The sequence below is a fragment of the Lissotriton vulgaris genome, chromosome 9 (genome assembly GCF_964263255.1).
Source record: "Lissotriton vulgaris chromosome 9, aLisVul1.2, whole genome shotgun sequence".
Taxonomy (NCBI): domain Eukaryota; kingdom Metazoa; phylum Chordata; class Amphibia; order Caudata; family Salamandridae; genus Lissotriton; species Lissotriton vulgaris.
Genome location: NC_141697.1, coordinates 190767294 through 190779566, shown reverse-complemented (window position 1 = coordinate 190779566; position 12273 = coordinate 190767294).

Sequence of the window (12273 nt, the reverse complement as noted above, 5' to 3'; positions counted from 1 at the left end):
GTTAACATCACAATTGGCGCCGAGAGGAACATGTTATTCTGGAATGTGGCGGGTCTAGCAACTAAGCATCTGGAGAAAACTTTCCTGGACCTGGTTCACACAAATGACTTAATCTGTCTTCAGGAGACATGGTCGAACGATCCAGTCCACCTGGTGGGATATAGAACATACTTCTCCCATGCAACAAAATCACATTCAGGGAGAAGCAAAGGGGGTCTAATTACATACATTTATAACCTTTGGCCCTGTCAGGAAACAACGCCTATAGTACTCCACCAGAATTATCAAGTGATTAACATCAAAGTAACTAACCAAGTTATTTACACTATAATAAACTTTTATAACAATATGAGCCCGACGGAACTAACCAAAGCTTTAAGCGAAATCAGCGATGTAACAAATGAGCAAAAAATCAAATACGCCAAAGTCACACACTCAATAATCTGGGGCGGAGACTTCAATCTACATATATGCAGCAAAAGCAACGCCCCTACATGCGGGATCACAGATGATCAGGATAATCTTCTAACTCACTTTTCTCACACGGAGGAAAGAAATAATATGCAGGCCATCATGTTCGAGCTAGATATAGGGTTCGCGAATATGATAATGACGCCGATAACCCAATTTACATCAACTTTCCATGGAAGAGGCGCTCAAACATTAATCGACTACATTCTAGTTTCTACTAATAACTCCACACGCATAAAGCACTTTGAAGTGAATAACAACGCACTCAGTGACCACTATCCACTCAAACTAACCTATCTAGAGCCTGATCACCACAAGAACCAAGTTAAGGACCATTCGGCTTTATTGCACCAAGAAACACTCACATTAAACAGATTGAACGGCTTCACCCTAAAATGGGGTAACCTAGACCAAGAAATAATCAGCGCAAGAATAATTAAAAAATGCAGGACTCACATCGACAATTGCCTAAACCCTACTGCAACTGCAGCTGAAATTCTGATCGGTTACAATGCAATAGTGAAAACTATAGGAAACGAATTAACCAAACCCAGAAAACAAAACAACACACTAAGAAAAGGTTGGTTTAACACCCAGTGCACAAAAGCTTACTCGAACCTAAAGAAAGCCCTAGCAAAGAAAGATCGAAATAGAGAAGAGATAGTGCAATTAAGGAAATCATATGCGTATGCACTCAAACAAAGGAAAAAAGAGATACAATGCAACCTCTGGACTCAACTTCTAAATAGCAGCACTCAAAAAGACAGTCTAGCCTTTTGGAGAATAGTCAAGACCCCATTTTTAGCCGGCAACAACGAGGGTCCCTCCTTAGATGTTGCAATAAATGCGGAGGACTGGGTGCAGCATTTTTCAGGGGTTTTTGGAGAAGTTAAATCCGGAGACTCAGCCCCTCCACCTCTCCTCCCATTGGTGAAATACCCGATAGAAATACACTTCACCATTAACGAAACAAAGAAAGCCATTAAGACAGCAAAAAACGGCAAAGCGCCAGGACCAGACTCTGTTCCCATGGACCTTTACAAACTCCTTCCTGATCTCTGGTCCCCTCTTTTAACCAAGGTTCTGAACGCAGCTAATGAAATTAACCTCCCTAACTCCTGGTCAACATCAATCTTGGTCCCTATTTTCAAGAAAGGCAACAGAGACAGTCCTTCCTGTTATCGACCCATCTCGCTTCTGGACTCGGTTGGAAAGATGGCAGGGAGGATACTTCTTGATCGTCTCCAGGAGTGGTCTAAAGAACACGGGGTACTTTCAGATCTTCAATACGGGTTCAGGGCTGGCCTGAGTACCGTGGACCAAGTTCCGAATCTAACCTTACTGGCCGCAAAATACACAACAGTGAAAAAAACAAGTCTACACATGGTCTACGTTGACCTTACGGCAGCGTTCGACTGTGTAGAACATTCCAAACTCTGGTTAATAATGCTGAAATGGGGATTGAGATTGCAATTGTAGACTTCTTACGCGAGTTATACTCTGGCGCCAGGGGAAAGGTACGATATGGGTTGGAAGGTCAACTTACAGATAGCTTCCCAATACAGAAGGGGGTCAGGCAAGTGTGTGTGCTGGCCCCCTTCTTATTTACGCTCTACACTAATGGACTCGAAGCTGCAATGCTACAGGGCGTAAAAGATTTTCCAGCAGCGGGCCGGCGACCAATCCCAGCATTGCTATACGCCGATGATGCGGTGATCCTCGCACGAACCCCGATCAGGCTACAGCGGGCCCTAAACAACTACTGCACTTTTATGACAAATCTTAACTTAAAAGTCAATATAAAAAAAACCTATGTGATGCACGCCGGTACCAAGGGGAAAAAGGTGAAGACAATTTTTGTGGACAATCTGCCCCTTGAAAGAACTAAAACTTACCCATATCTCGGCATCACCATTGACGAAGAGTTCAAATGGAAAGAAGCAATCATCTCTCGTAAGTTATCACTCATAAGAACAGTGGGCGCTCTAAAAGCTTTCTCTCTCCGTCTAGGAAAAAGACCTCTGGCAGAGATGATAAAGATCTACAATGCAAAATGCATTAGCACGGCTATCTTCAGAGCAGGAGTTTGGGGAATAACAAACGTCGAACAAATCCAGAAAATCGAAAATTCTTTCCTGAAATTCTTACTAGCTGTCCCAAAGAGCACGACTACCTTTGGCTGCCATTTAGAACTCGGAGTGGATCATATCTCAGATCTTATTAAGCTCCAGCCCATAATGTTATGGCGCAGAATATGGGCCACGGACGAATGCCAGCTCACAAGAGCAATCATTGAGGACTGTATGAAACTAGAGCATATGAAAAAGATAAAATGGTTATGCTACGTAAAATCTTTCCTTGCAGATATTGGTCTTTCGAGGTTCTTTGACGATCCACAGTCAGTAACAGACATAGCAAAAAAAGAACTAAAAAAGCTATGCCTGTCCCACTTAACCCAATTACGGATGATGACAGAAATAGGTAAGCCATCAGTTCAACACTGCCTAATGATACAAACGGCTCCATCTATACAACCGTATCTGCAGCACGACCTGACGCAATTTGAAAAACTACTTCTCACCCGTTTCAGGTTCAATCTTTTTCATATTATGGTTTCATTCCCTTCTCAGAATATCTGGACACACAATACTACAGCGTGCCCTTGTGACTTTATTTCCCCTCAGTCCACAATCCATGTTCTTTTCTTCTGTAAATTTTATACGCCATTCCGTAAGAGGTGGATTCTACCAATCTTAAAAGTAATGAAGGTCAGAAGATGTCGCCCAGCATACCTGGCGTTGCAGTTTTTGGAAAACAGCTTAGTGTCAAAATCCGTGGCACATTACCTTAAAATGTGCCTCAGACATCGTACGAACTTATGAGAATTATAGAGCTGCCTTAAATATGGACCTTAGTAAATGCTCTGTCCTTTCTAAGAGAGACTAATTTTAACATACCATGAATTTTAACGTTTTTAATAGTTTTTTACTGTGTATATTTGTACTTTTATGGCTTTCATAATGAAAACCGAATAAAGTTGTTTTGAATTTGAATTTGAATTACTCTCTGGGAGGTACTCCATACCACGAATCACTGGTAGGGTCTGGTGGTCCCTCGATAAGTATATGGAACTAGGCTCTCAGAATCCATTGACTCATCCTGCTATGGGGCCTTAGGGATTACACTGAGGTCATGAAGCAGACATTCCAACAAATTTCTATACCCTTATCCTTCCCTTCTCTTACTCTCTCCTTTTTCTTCTTTTCGATGGCGACTTTTGTAACATAAGCAATACGAAATTGTCAAACTTCTTGGTACTGCACCACACCATACTTGGACTCACTCAAAGCACAGCTCTTTTTGTGGTATTGAACACATGTGCCCTGTTGTGTCATACTGTGGACACATCCCTTTACTGTATCATTGCCCATTTGCTTGATTTTTCTGATTCTCTGCCGTACCAACAGCTCTATGTACTCAATCATATTCTCATGGGCATTCTGTATCACATGCGTTTTGCCTGTTTCGCCTGTATGTCTGATTGTAAATCATTTTTCAACTTCAAATTTAATAAAACTATTTGAACACAAAAAAAAATTAATACAATCCACTTCAAAAATCAGAAGATCCTAACATTTTCGGAACCCAAAATCTAATCCAAATGATTTTATAGGTTTCTCGTACTAGAGACTGTATTCTACTTAACATTAAGCTCTATGGCCCATGTTAACCTATGGATGATGCATTGGGTCAACTCAGTAATGTTTGAAAGCACTCAGCTCTCTTCACTAAAATAGGGATTCGATTGATTGGGTACAGGCAGGGATATGTGTACACAGAGTTTACTTTGATCTAGCTGCCTTTACTAATCAAGTCACCACTGAAAATAGTGCTGACCTACAGCTTTAAGAAATGCCAATGCCAAAACCCACCTTTTAAGCAACAGGATTGCCACATGTAGAGATGCTTAGCAGCTTCCTTAAATACCTAGGTAGCAAGATGTCTCGCAACCTTTGCCCACAGAGTCCAAGTCACTGGAGTTGAGAGACCACTCAAGAACCCAACCAGTCTCTTAAGGGTTTTTTGCAAAGAGAAGGCAATGTAGAGGACCAGTTGCAACATTTTGCCTCAAGTATTGCTTTTTAGTGCAGAAACCTGCCTCTCAGAATCTACTCGCTGCTATAGTTCTTTTCAAGTGGAAGGCACAATTGCCACAAGGCACTAATAAAAGTTAAGGTAAGGTTTCTCTGTATCTTACCCAGATGTGTCACCGTAATTGTGAGGGCTAGAACAATGGCTCAGATTGTTTCAGATTACAGATGCCACCTACAGCCAAAGAGAAGTGAACACATGCCGGGGATACAGACCGGATGACTCCTTGTCTCATTAGGCCAACAAATGAGGTATTCACAAGCACACTAAGGGCACAGTAAGAGCCAAGGACAGCACAGACTCACACTTCTCGACTCCTTGAGGGGATGGAGCAGCACCTTGAAACATCTGTAGATCATGCTTCCCTGTGCAGCAGACTGAAGTGACAAAATGGCTCTTGAACAGTTTTGGTTCTTTGAGATATCATCACAACCACAAGTCCAGTCAGATAGGCCCAAGGCTCTTCTCAGAAACATACCCCCCCTCCAGGCAGACACAGGGGCTCATCATGCAGACATGCAATTCTTCCTTCTACTCCAGACCAAGTAGCAAGGCGAGTATGTAGATTTCCTAGATAGAGGACGAGTCTGATAGGGGAATGGCAGCCATGCACACCTTCATTTCTGACCTTTGCATTTATTCTTACAATGATGTGTACGCCTTCTTAGTGTGTGGTCGACAAAGATGAACCAATGACTTACTGAAGGGCTATAACTCATCCTTCCTTTATAGGCAAATGTGGACTGCCAATGAGATGGCTGCATTTACTGAAATTCCGTAAAAAAATATCGAGAGGTACCCCTTGAGAAACCAAGGGAAATGGGGTTAACCAACCAAAGTATAAAAATTCCCTTGAGAAAGAATTAAACACAGGTTGCTATAACAAACCTTACAACGTCATGATAACATACAACAAAACATAGGTAAAGTTAAAAATTCATTTATTTTGAAAAAACTTAAAAAGGACAAAATGACAGGGTTAACTAATCTAAATCCCTAGTCTTAAAATACAGTTAAAACAATACATCCAATTGCGACCTGCACAATTGAGAAATTGACAGAACAAGTACAACATAAAATTATTGAATACAGGTTGTATATCCTCGCTCCGTTTTGATTGCGCCGGGATTATCTCGCTATCACTTCAGCAAATCAACTTAGGTGTTGGAGAGGTGTTCTACTGAAATTCCTCCAGACACAGAGAAGAAGTTTTCACTGTTGCTGGCCAAATTTGCAAACTTCCTGTGAAATGCTCAAGCTGAGACCATTTTGGATTGTCTCAAATACACTATGTATTGACCACCTGCGAGAGAATGATCACCAGAGGAGATAACCACAACGCAGTAAATGGGAGTGTGATGGGTTTTATGCTGACACAGAATACCTGGGATAATCCAAACAGAAATGGGCTGGCTACATCCACTCTTCTCCCCCACCCCCTGCAACCAGGAAACCCAGTATAAAGAAGGAGTCAAAGAGTTCTAAGTGCAGATTGGAATGTAAGGAATAGGCCTCACAAAAAGAGACCACAATCTTATGCAACAAACTAGTGGAGTCCAATGGACTAACATCCTTCATATAAGCCTCAGACATGATGATCAAATACCCCAGTTACGGTGGCCTGTACAGACCTTTTACACGAGAGAGCCAGTAGGCACTCTTCTCACAGGCGTACCGGTGAAAAGACATGTGCCCCTGACTATAAGCATGTTGTCACACCATCAGGTACTGCATAGTGGGGTACACATTTGGTGGACTGCCATCAGATGTCTACAAAAGACTGTAAAACCATGAAGGTTCATTGGCCTCCCATGTTTGTACAGTTCCCTGGGGAAATCAAAATGTTGTCCAAAATCTTAAAAAGAGAGGGTGGCACAGAGTAAACACATCCAGTGAGAAACAATTCTTCCTATCAGCGAGGGAGGACAATCATCTGTCGCCTCTGTTCACAAATTAGAATCTGGAACGGAAAGCAGGATTTACTTAGGAAAGTGAAAAGGACTAGTCAGCGAGTACCAGTTAACTTTCTGCCAGATGGTAAGTTGCGAAACATCAGTAAATTCAGGTGTTTATTATTTTAAAGGTAACTCAGGCCTAGCTGAAAGATAATCAAGTCTTCTCAGTAATTTGTTTCCAAAAAGTTGAATGCTGTGAACATTTTGAAGTCTTTATAAATTGTTTAGCTTTTAAGCAGGAATACCAACAAACATAGGATTCACAAAATGCAACTGAGATTTAACAAATAATGTTGTTTGATTTTTATGCATTTGTGTTTTCATGCACTATTAACAGTTTACAAAATGTGATTCTATTCCTGTGTCTACATAAATACACAAATATTGTGTGGTTTTCTTTAAAACAAGTTTTTATGGCATTCAGAAGTGTATTTTTCAGACCTTTCCTAACCAGACTTCCATTAGAGACTATCAGCCATTTTATTCAACATTGATTTCCCTGAGATTTTTCCCACCCCCACATCGCCGCCCACGTCTCTCCTTGCAATATGTGCAAGCTGAGACCTACTTGTTTATTTCCACTGTCATTGTTTTTACTGATCTCAATGAACTTTCCCCAGCTTAGTAACAATGTGCAACTATAATCTCAAGGTCCTTCCGCTTGTTCACTGTGTCTTTTTTATTTATATAACATGTTATTGTTCATGTATGTAGTTTGTTCCACCATCTCCGGATTGCATTAGCATAGAAGGGGTACAATTTATATACATTCATGACAACAGTGCTTAGGTGATAAGGAAATATGATGTTTATTAAGAATAGTGCTCTGATTTGCTGAAGAAGTAACTTTGTTTCATTAAATCACAGTGATTCTGCTGTTCTGTTACTTTCATATGTACACACAATGTATTAAAACCCTCGTTTTTGGGGGGGATCCAGAACTTTCCGGAGATCTTTCCTATGATACTGGGAATGTTGCCCCATTCTCTCTTGATTTTGCCACTCACTTGTGACTTAGAATAATTTTTGACTTAGTATTTTCTGTATACCGTACTTGTTGAGAGAATCATGGCATTGACTCAGTGCTGCTTATTTTTTAATTTTTGTAATAGAACCCTTTAAGTGTTTCACTGAACTAGAACTCAGTTATTTGACTCTGGGCTCTTTTATTTAATTGACTATATTACTGATAGTTTTATGCGTTGAGAGCTGCCCTAACTCTGGAATTTTTGCCTAATTAAAGTGAGGTTTAACACAGTCCCGGATTCATCAAAGGGTGGCCATTTTGTTGACAACCACGGGCCTGTTCCAACTTGGAAGTATCCATTAATTCTTACTCTTCGTTTCTTATTTATATCAAACCACTCATCCCCACTGATTGACCGACAGAGGCGAATTGTCTCTTTGTCCGAGTACCAAGATTTCAGTTTTAAAGCATTTTAATGTAAATACATTGCCTACTCAGGCTGCCATGACAGATAATGGGTCATGCTGTCCCAGGATGTGTTTGCCAGATTATGTTGTCTCAGTGTAGGAAATATAACAAACATGACACTCTTGGAGTTAGCCCATGAGAAGTGTGATATGCATGTTAAAAGTGAGCAGAGACAGGGGTGTGGCCAGGCAAGATGGCTGGGTGGACGTGATCCAGTTCAGCTCCGGAGCTACGGAACTGCCGGACGGTGATTCTTCGGAGTGGATGATTTGAAAACGACCAATATTGAGCTGTGATGGTGGCATGACATTATTCACATTTATTAAAGTAATGATAACAAAGCAATAGACACACTGTAAATTAATCACAATGAGCAAATACTACAATTTATAAGTTGTGATAACAGTGCCCCAGAGAAAAGGAAGTGAGGAAGTGTGATGCTGTGAGAAAGAAAAGGATAGATAAAAAATGATAATAGTCGTGACAAATAAGTATGTCAAATTCTTGAAATTTATACACAATAAATCGGCTTCAGGTCCCTGAGCCAAAGAAAGGGTTCATGAAATATCCCATTATTTATCAAAATTGTCTATATTGACACTGGTATATAAGATATCCAAGAAATGCGGGCGGTGTCAACTGAGGAAGAGAGGAGGTAGCCGTCGACGTTTCGACCCCACGCTACAACAGTAGGCGTACTTGAGGCCTTACATCGGGGTCTTCATCAGGACAGGGGTGTATACGGGGTGCACTACAAATTCATGGTACGTAGAATTATTTTCATACGGTAATCAGTTGAGGAAATCCACTTTTTATTCGTCAAAATCTGAGGGTAGATCACAAGTGGTGCCTAATAAATAGGAACCATAGCCTATTTCCAAAAAATGATGAATGAATGAAAACCCAGACCTAATCAGGGCGGCTAGATGCGTCGTATTTAAGTCAATTCGTTCGCATCGAAGGTATCTGTAATCAGGGAGGTGACTGTCAGTTCAAAGGAACCGCGGGCCTGATTAAAGACAATGCTGCATTCAAAATAGAAAGTCTGGGTTTTCATTCATTCATCATTTTTTGGAAATACGCTATGGTTCCTATTTATTAGGCGCCACTTGTGATCTACCCTCAGATTTTGACGAATAAAAAGTGGATTTCCTCAACTGGTTACCGTATGAAAATACTTCTACGTACCATGAATTTGTAGTGCACCCCGTTTACACCCCTGTCCTGATGAAGACCCCGATGTAAGGCCGCAAGTACGCCTACTGTTGTAGCGTGGGGTCGAAACATCGACGGCTACCTCCTCTCTTCCTCAGTTGACACCGCCCGTATTTCTTGGATATCTTATATACCAGTGTCAATATAGACAATTTTGATAAATAATGGGATATTTCATGAACCCTTTCTTTGGCTCAGGGACCTGAAGCCGATTTATTGTGTATAAATTTCAAGAATTTGACATACTTATTTGTCACGACTATTATCATTTTTTATCTATCCTTTTCTTTCTCACAGCATCACGCTACCTCACTTCCTTTTCTCTGGGGCACTGTTATCACAACTTATAAATTGTAGTATTTGCTCATTGTGATTAATTTACAGTGTGTCTATTGCTTTGTTATCATTGCTTTAATAAATGTGAATAATGTTTACACAGTTCACAGGGACCCTCATTTTGTACACTATATAGCACCCAGGTCCCGTGTGGATTTTCTTGGGTAAAACCCCCCCCTTTATCAATGTGATGGTGGCATGAGGCAGTGAGACGATTGGGTGCACACATTCCTGCAACATTTTGGATTTTTTAAGCCTTTCTTCAGCATGGCCTGGGGCTGAACGCGGAGGCAAGATGGTGCAGCAGCCATTGTACAAGTGGGATCCCGTAATGGCGTAGTCTTGTGGAGGCGGCTCTGGCAGCGGCTGTGATGGGAGCCGTCTACCAACCTTCACCCAAGCAATCAGCGATGCCAGGCAAGTTTCCTGCTCCCACAATGCGTTCCCCGGTGATGTGTGGGACGAGCAGTCGTGGAGAATAAAGCTGCGGCAGAGGACTGCCTCAATCCGCCAGAGAGATAAGGAGGTGAGCGAGGCACCAGCGCACGTTGAATTGGATCGCTGGGGTGACCCTGGGGGACCCCCACTAACACTAACTTTGCCTGGGGAGTACTGAGGCCAGAACAGACACTGGAAGGCCAGGCAAGGGCAATGCCTGACTATAAAATGATGGCCAGAAGGGGACTAACCTACCAAAACAGGGGGCACCAGAGCGCGAATAACTGGCATGGTGAATGATTCCCAGACAGCTCTTCTCCAGTATAATCCCTACCAAGAAAGCCAAACGATAGGGCGGTGGTGTGCCACACTATCTCAGGCCCGCTCATTCTGAATGCCTGACTTTAAGATGGCTTCCCCAGCCTGACTTCTAAAAGCATTGCCGCCGGTTTAACTACAGCCCAGTAGAAAGCCACTGCCTTTCTCAAATCTACATGAGGTGCTCACGAGCCAGAGGGGGAGTATCACACCTTGCGAGAAAGCCTCACGCCGCAGCCCCTATGCCACCAAAACCAGTATCGAATAAGGTCTCCAACTACTTTGCTTCCACTGAAAAGGGTCCAGCACATGAAGAAGGGGGGCAGGCTACCACAATGGCACTTACTAGAGAGGATCTAGTGGCTGCGCTAAGAGACTTTAAAACAGAACTATGTGCGAAGATCTACAGGCCTTTCTGGACCAACTGAAGGCGGACCTCTCCGACCGCATTTCAACTCTCCTGCAAGACGTAGACGCCGTTGGATCCAGGGTACTGGAATTGGAGGATCAGACGCAAGCACTTGATACCCGCACATACAAGTTGCAGGAAAAACAGCACGATTTTCAGATGCAACTTCATCAGGTCCTTATGAAAGCGGAAGATTTCGAAAATAGATCCCGGACCTGGAGGAGGGAATGGAGGGGCCAGCCCTGGGAGCCTTTGTGGAGGGTCTATTCGCTGAGATACTGAGCCTAGCCAGCTGAAGATTGAGATCGACAGGGTATATTGTATGGGGAACCAACAGACGGGAAGCGGAGACACGTACAAGACGTACTCGTCAAGTTACACTCTTTTACGACGAAGGAAGCGATCCTACAGGCGGCACAGAAAAAAGAGGAGACCTCCTTTCAAGGCTGTAAATGTGTGCTCTTTCAGGATCTGGCCCCATCCACGTTGGTACGCAGACAATAACTACGTCCAATAACGACGAAACTGCGAGAAGACATAGATGGACTTTGCCCTTTGGACGCGCTTTTGAATTTAACAACAAAGCAAGACTCATAACAGATTTAGAATAAAGTTTTCACATTCTGGGCCTGCCGATTCCAGATGTGGTTGGCAGTCACGGCCCTACGACAGAATTAGAGGCATTGCAAGGAGCTGCAAGACAGTGGTGCACGGTCTCCAAAGGCAAACCTAGCTCAAAATGATGGCAACATAGCGGCGCAGGTTCTCAAGGAGACAGGACGCTTTCTTTAACTCTGTTGCTGCACCATGTCACAAAAGGAGATGGACTACGCCAGAGGAATTCCTACAGTATCATCACGAAGATCTTGCTGCGGTGGACTCCGGTCCACACCACTCCCAGAGGTTATTTTCTGCATGAAGCAACCGACAACCCGGGTTTCGGGCTACGACCAGGATGCCCGTTACCATATGGTTCTTCTTCAAGTTCGAACTTGGTAAGAGTCCATTGGCTCTGCAGCGTAAGGTTTCTAAGGGACAAAACAATTTTTTCCTTTCTGAGGTGTGAGGGTTCCTGGTGGTGGTACGGGGAGACATTCAGGCATCTCAGGCGCATCGGTAATACAGGCATTCCATCCAGAGGCAGATAGGTCACAAGGGCGTATGGGGGAGTGATGGGCAAGATAGATGGAAAGAGTCTGGAGAGGCACAGGAGACAAATATCTATAAAATGGTTTCCTTAGCCTCCTGGATTGTGAAGGGATTAAATGTGCCCCTTAAAAGTAAAAAAGTGTGGAAATATCTTACCGACCACCAGTTCGATGTAGTAGGGTTGTAGGAAATGCACCTTAAAAGACTGAAGCACTTAGACTCCGTCATAGAATCTATCCCCTAATTTACAGATCATCTGCCAACTCTAAACAGAGAGGGGTTGCACTCCTATTTAATTGTGAGGCAAAATGTCAACCTGTAGTCATAAAGACAGACAAGGAAGGTAGGACAATTATGGTGACGGGGAAACTGAGATGCAGACTTTGCACACTCAT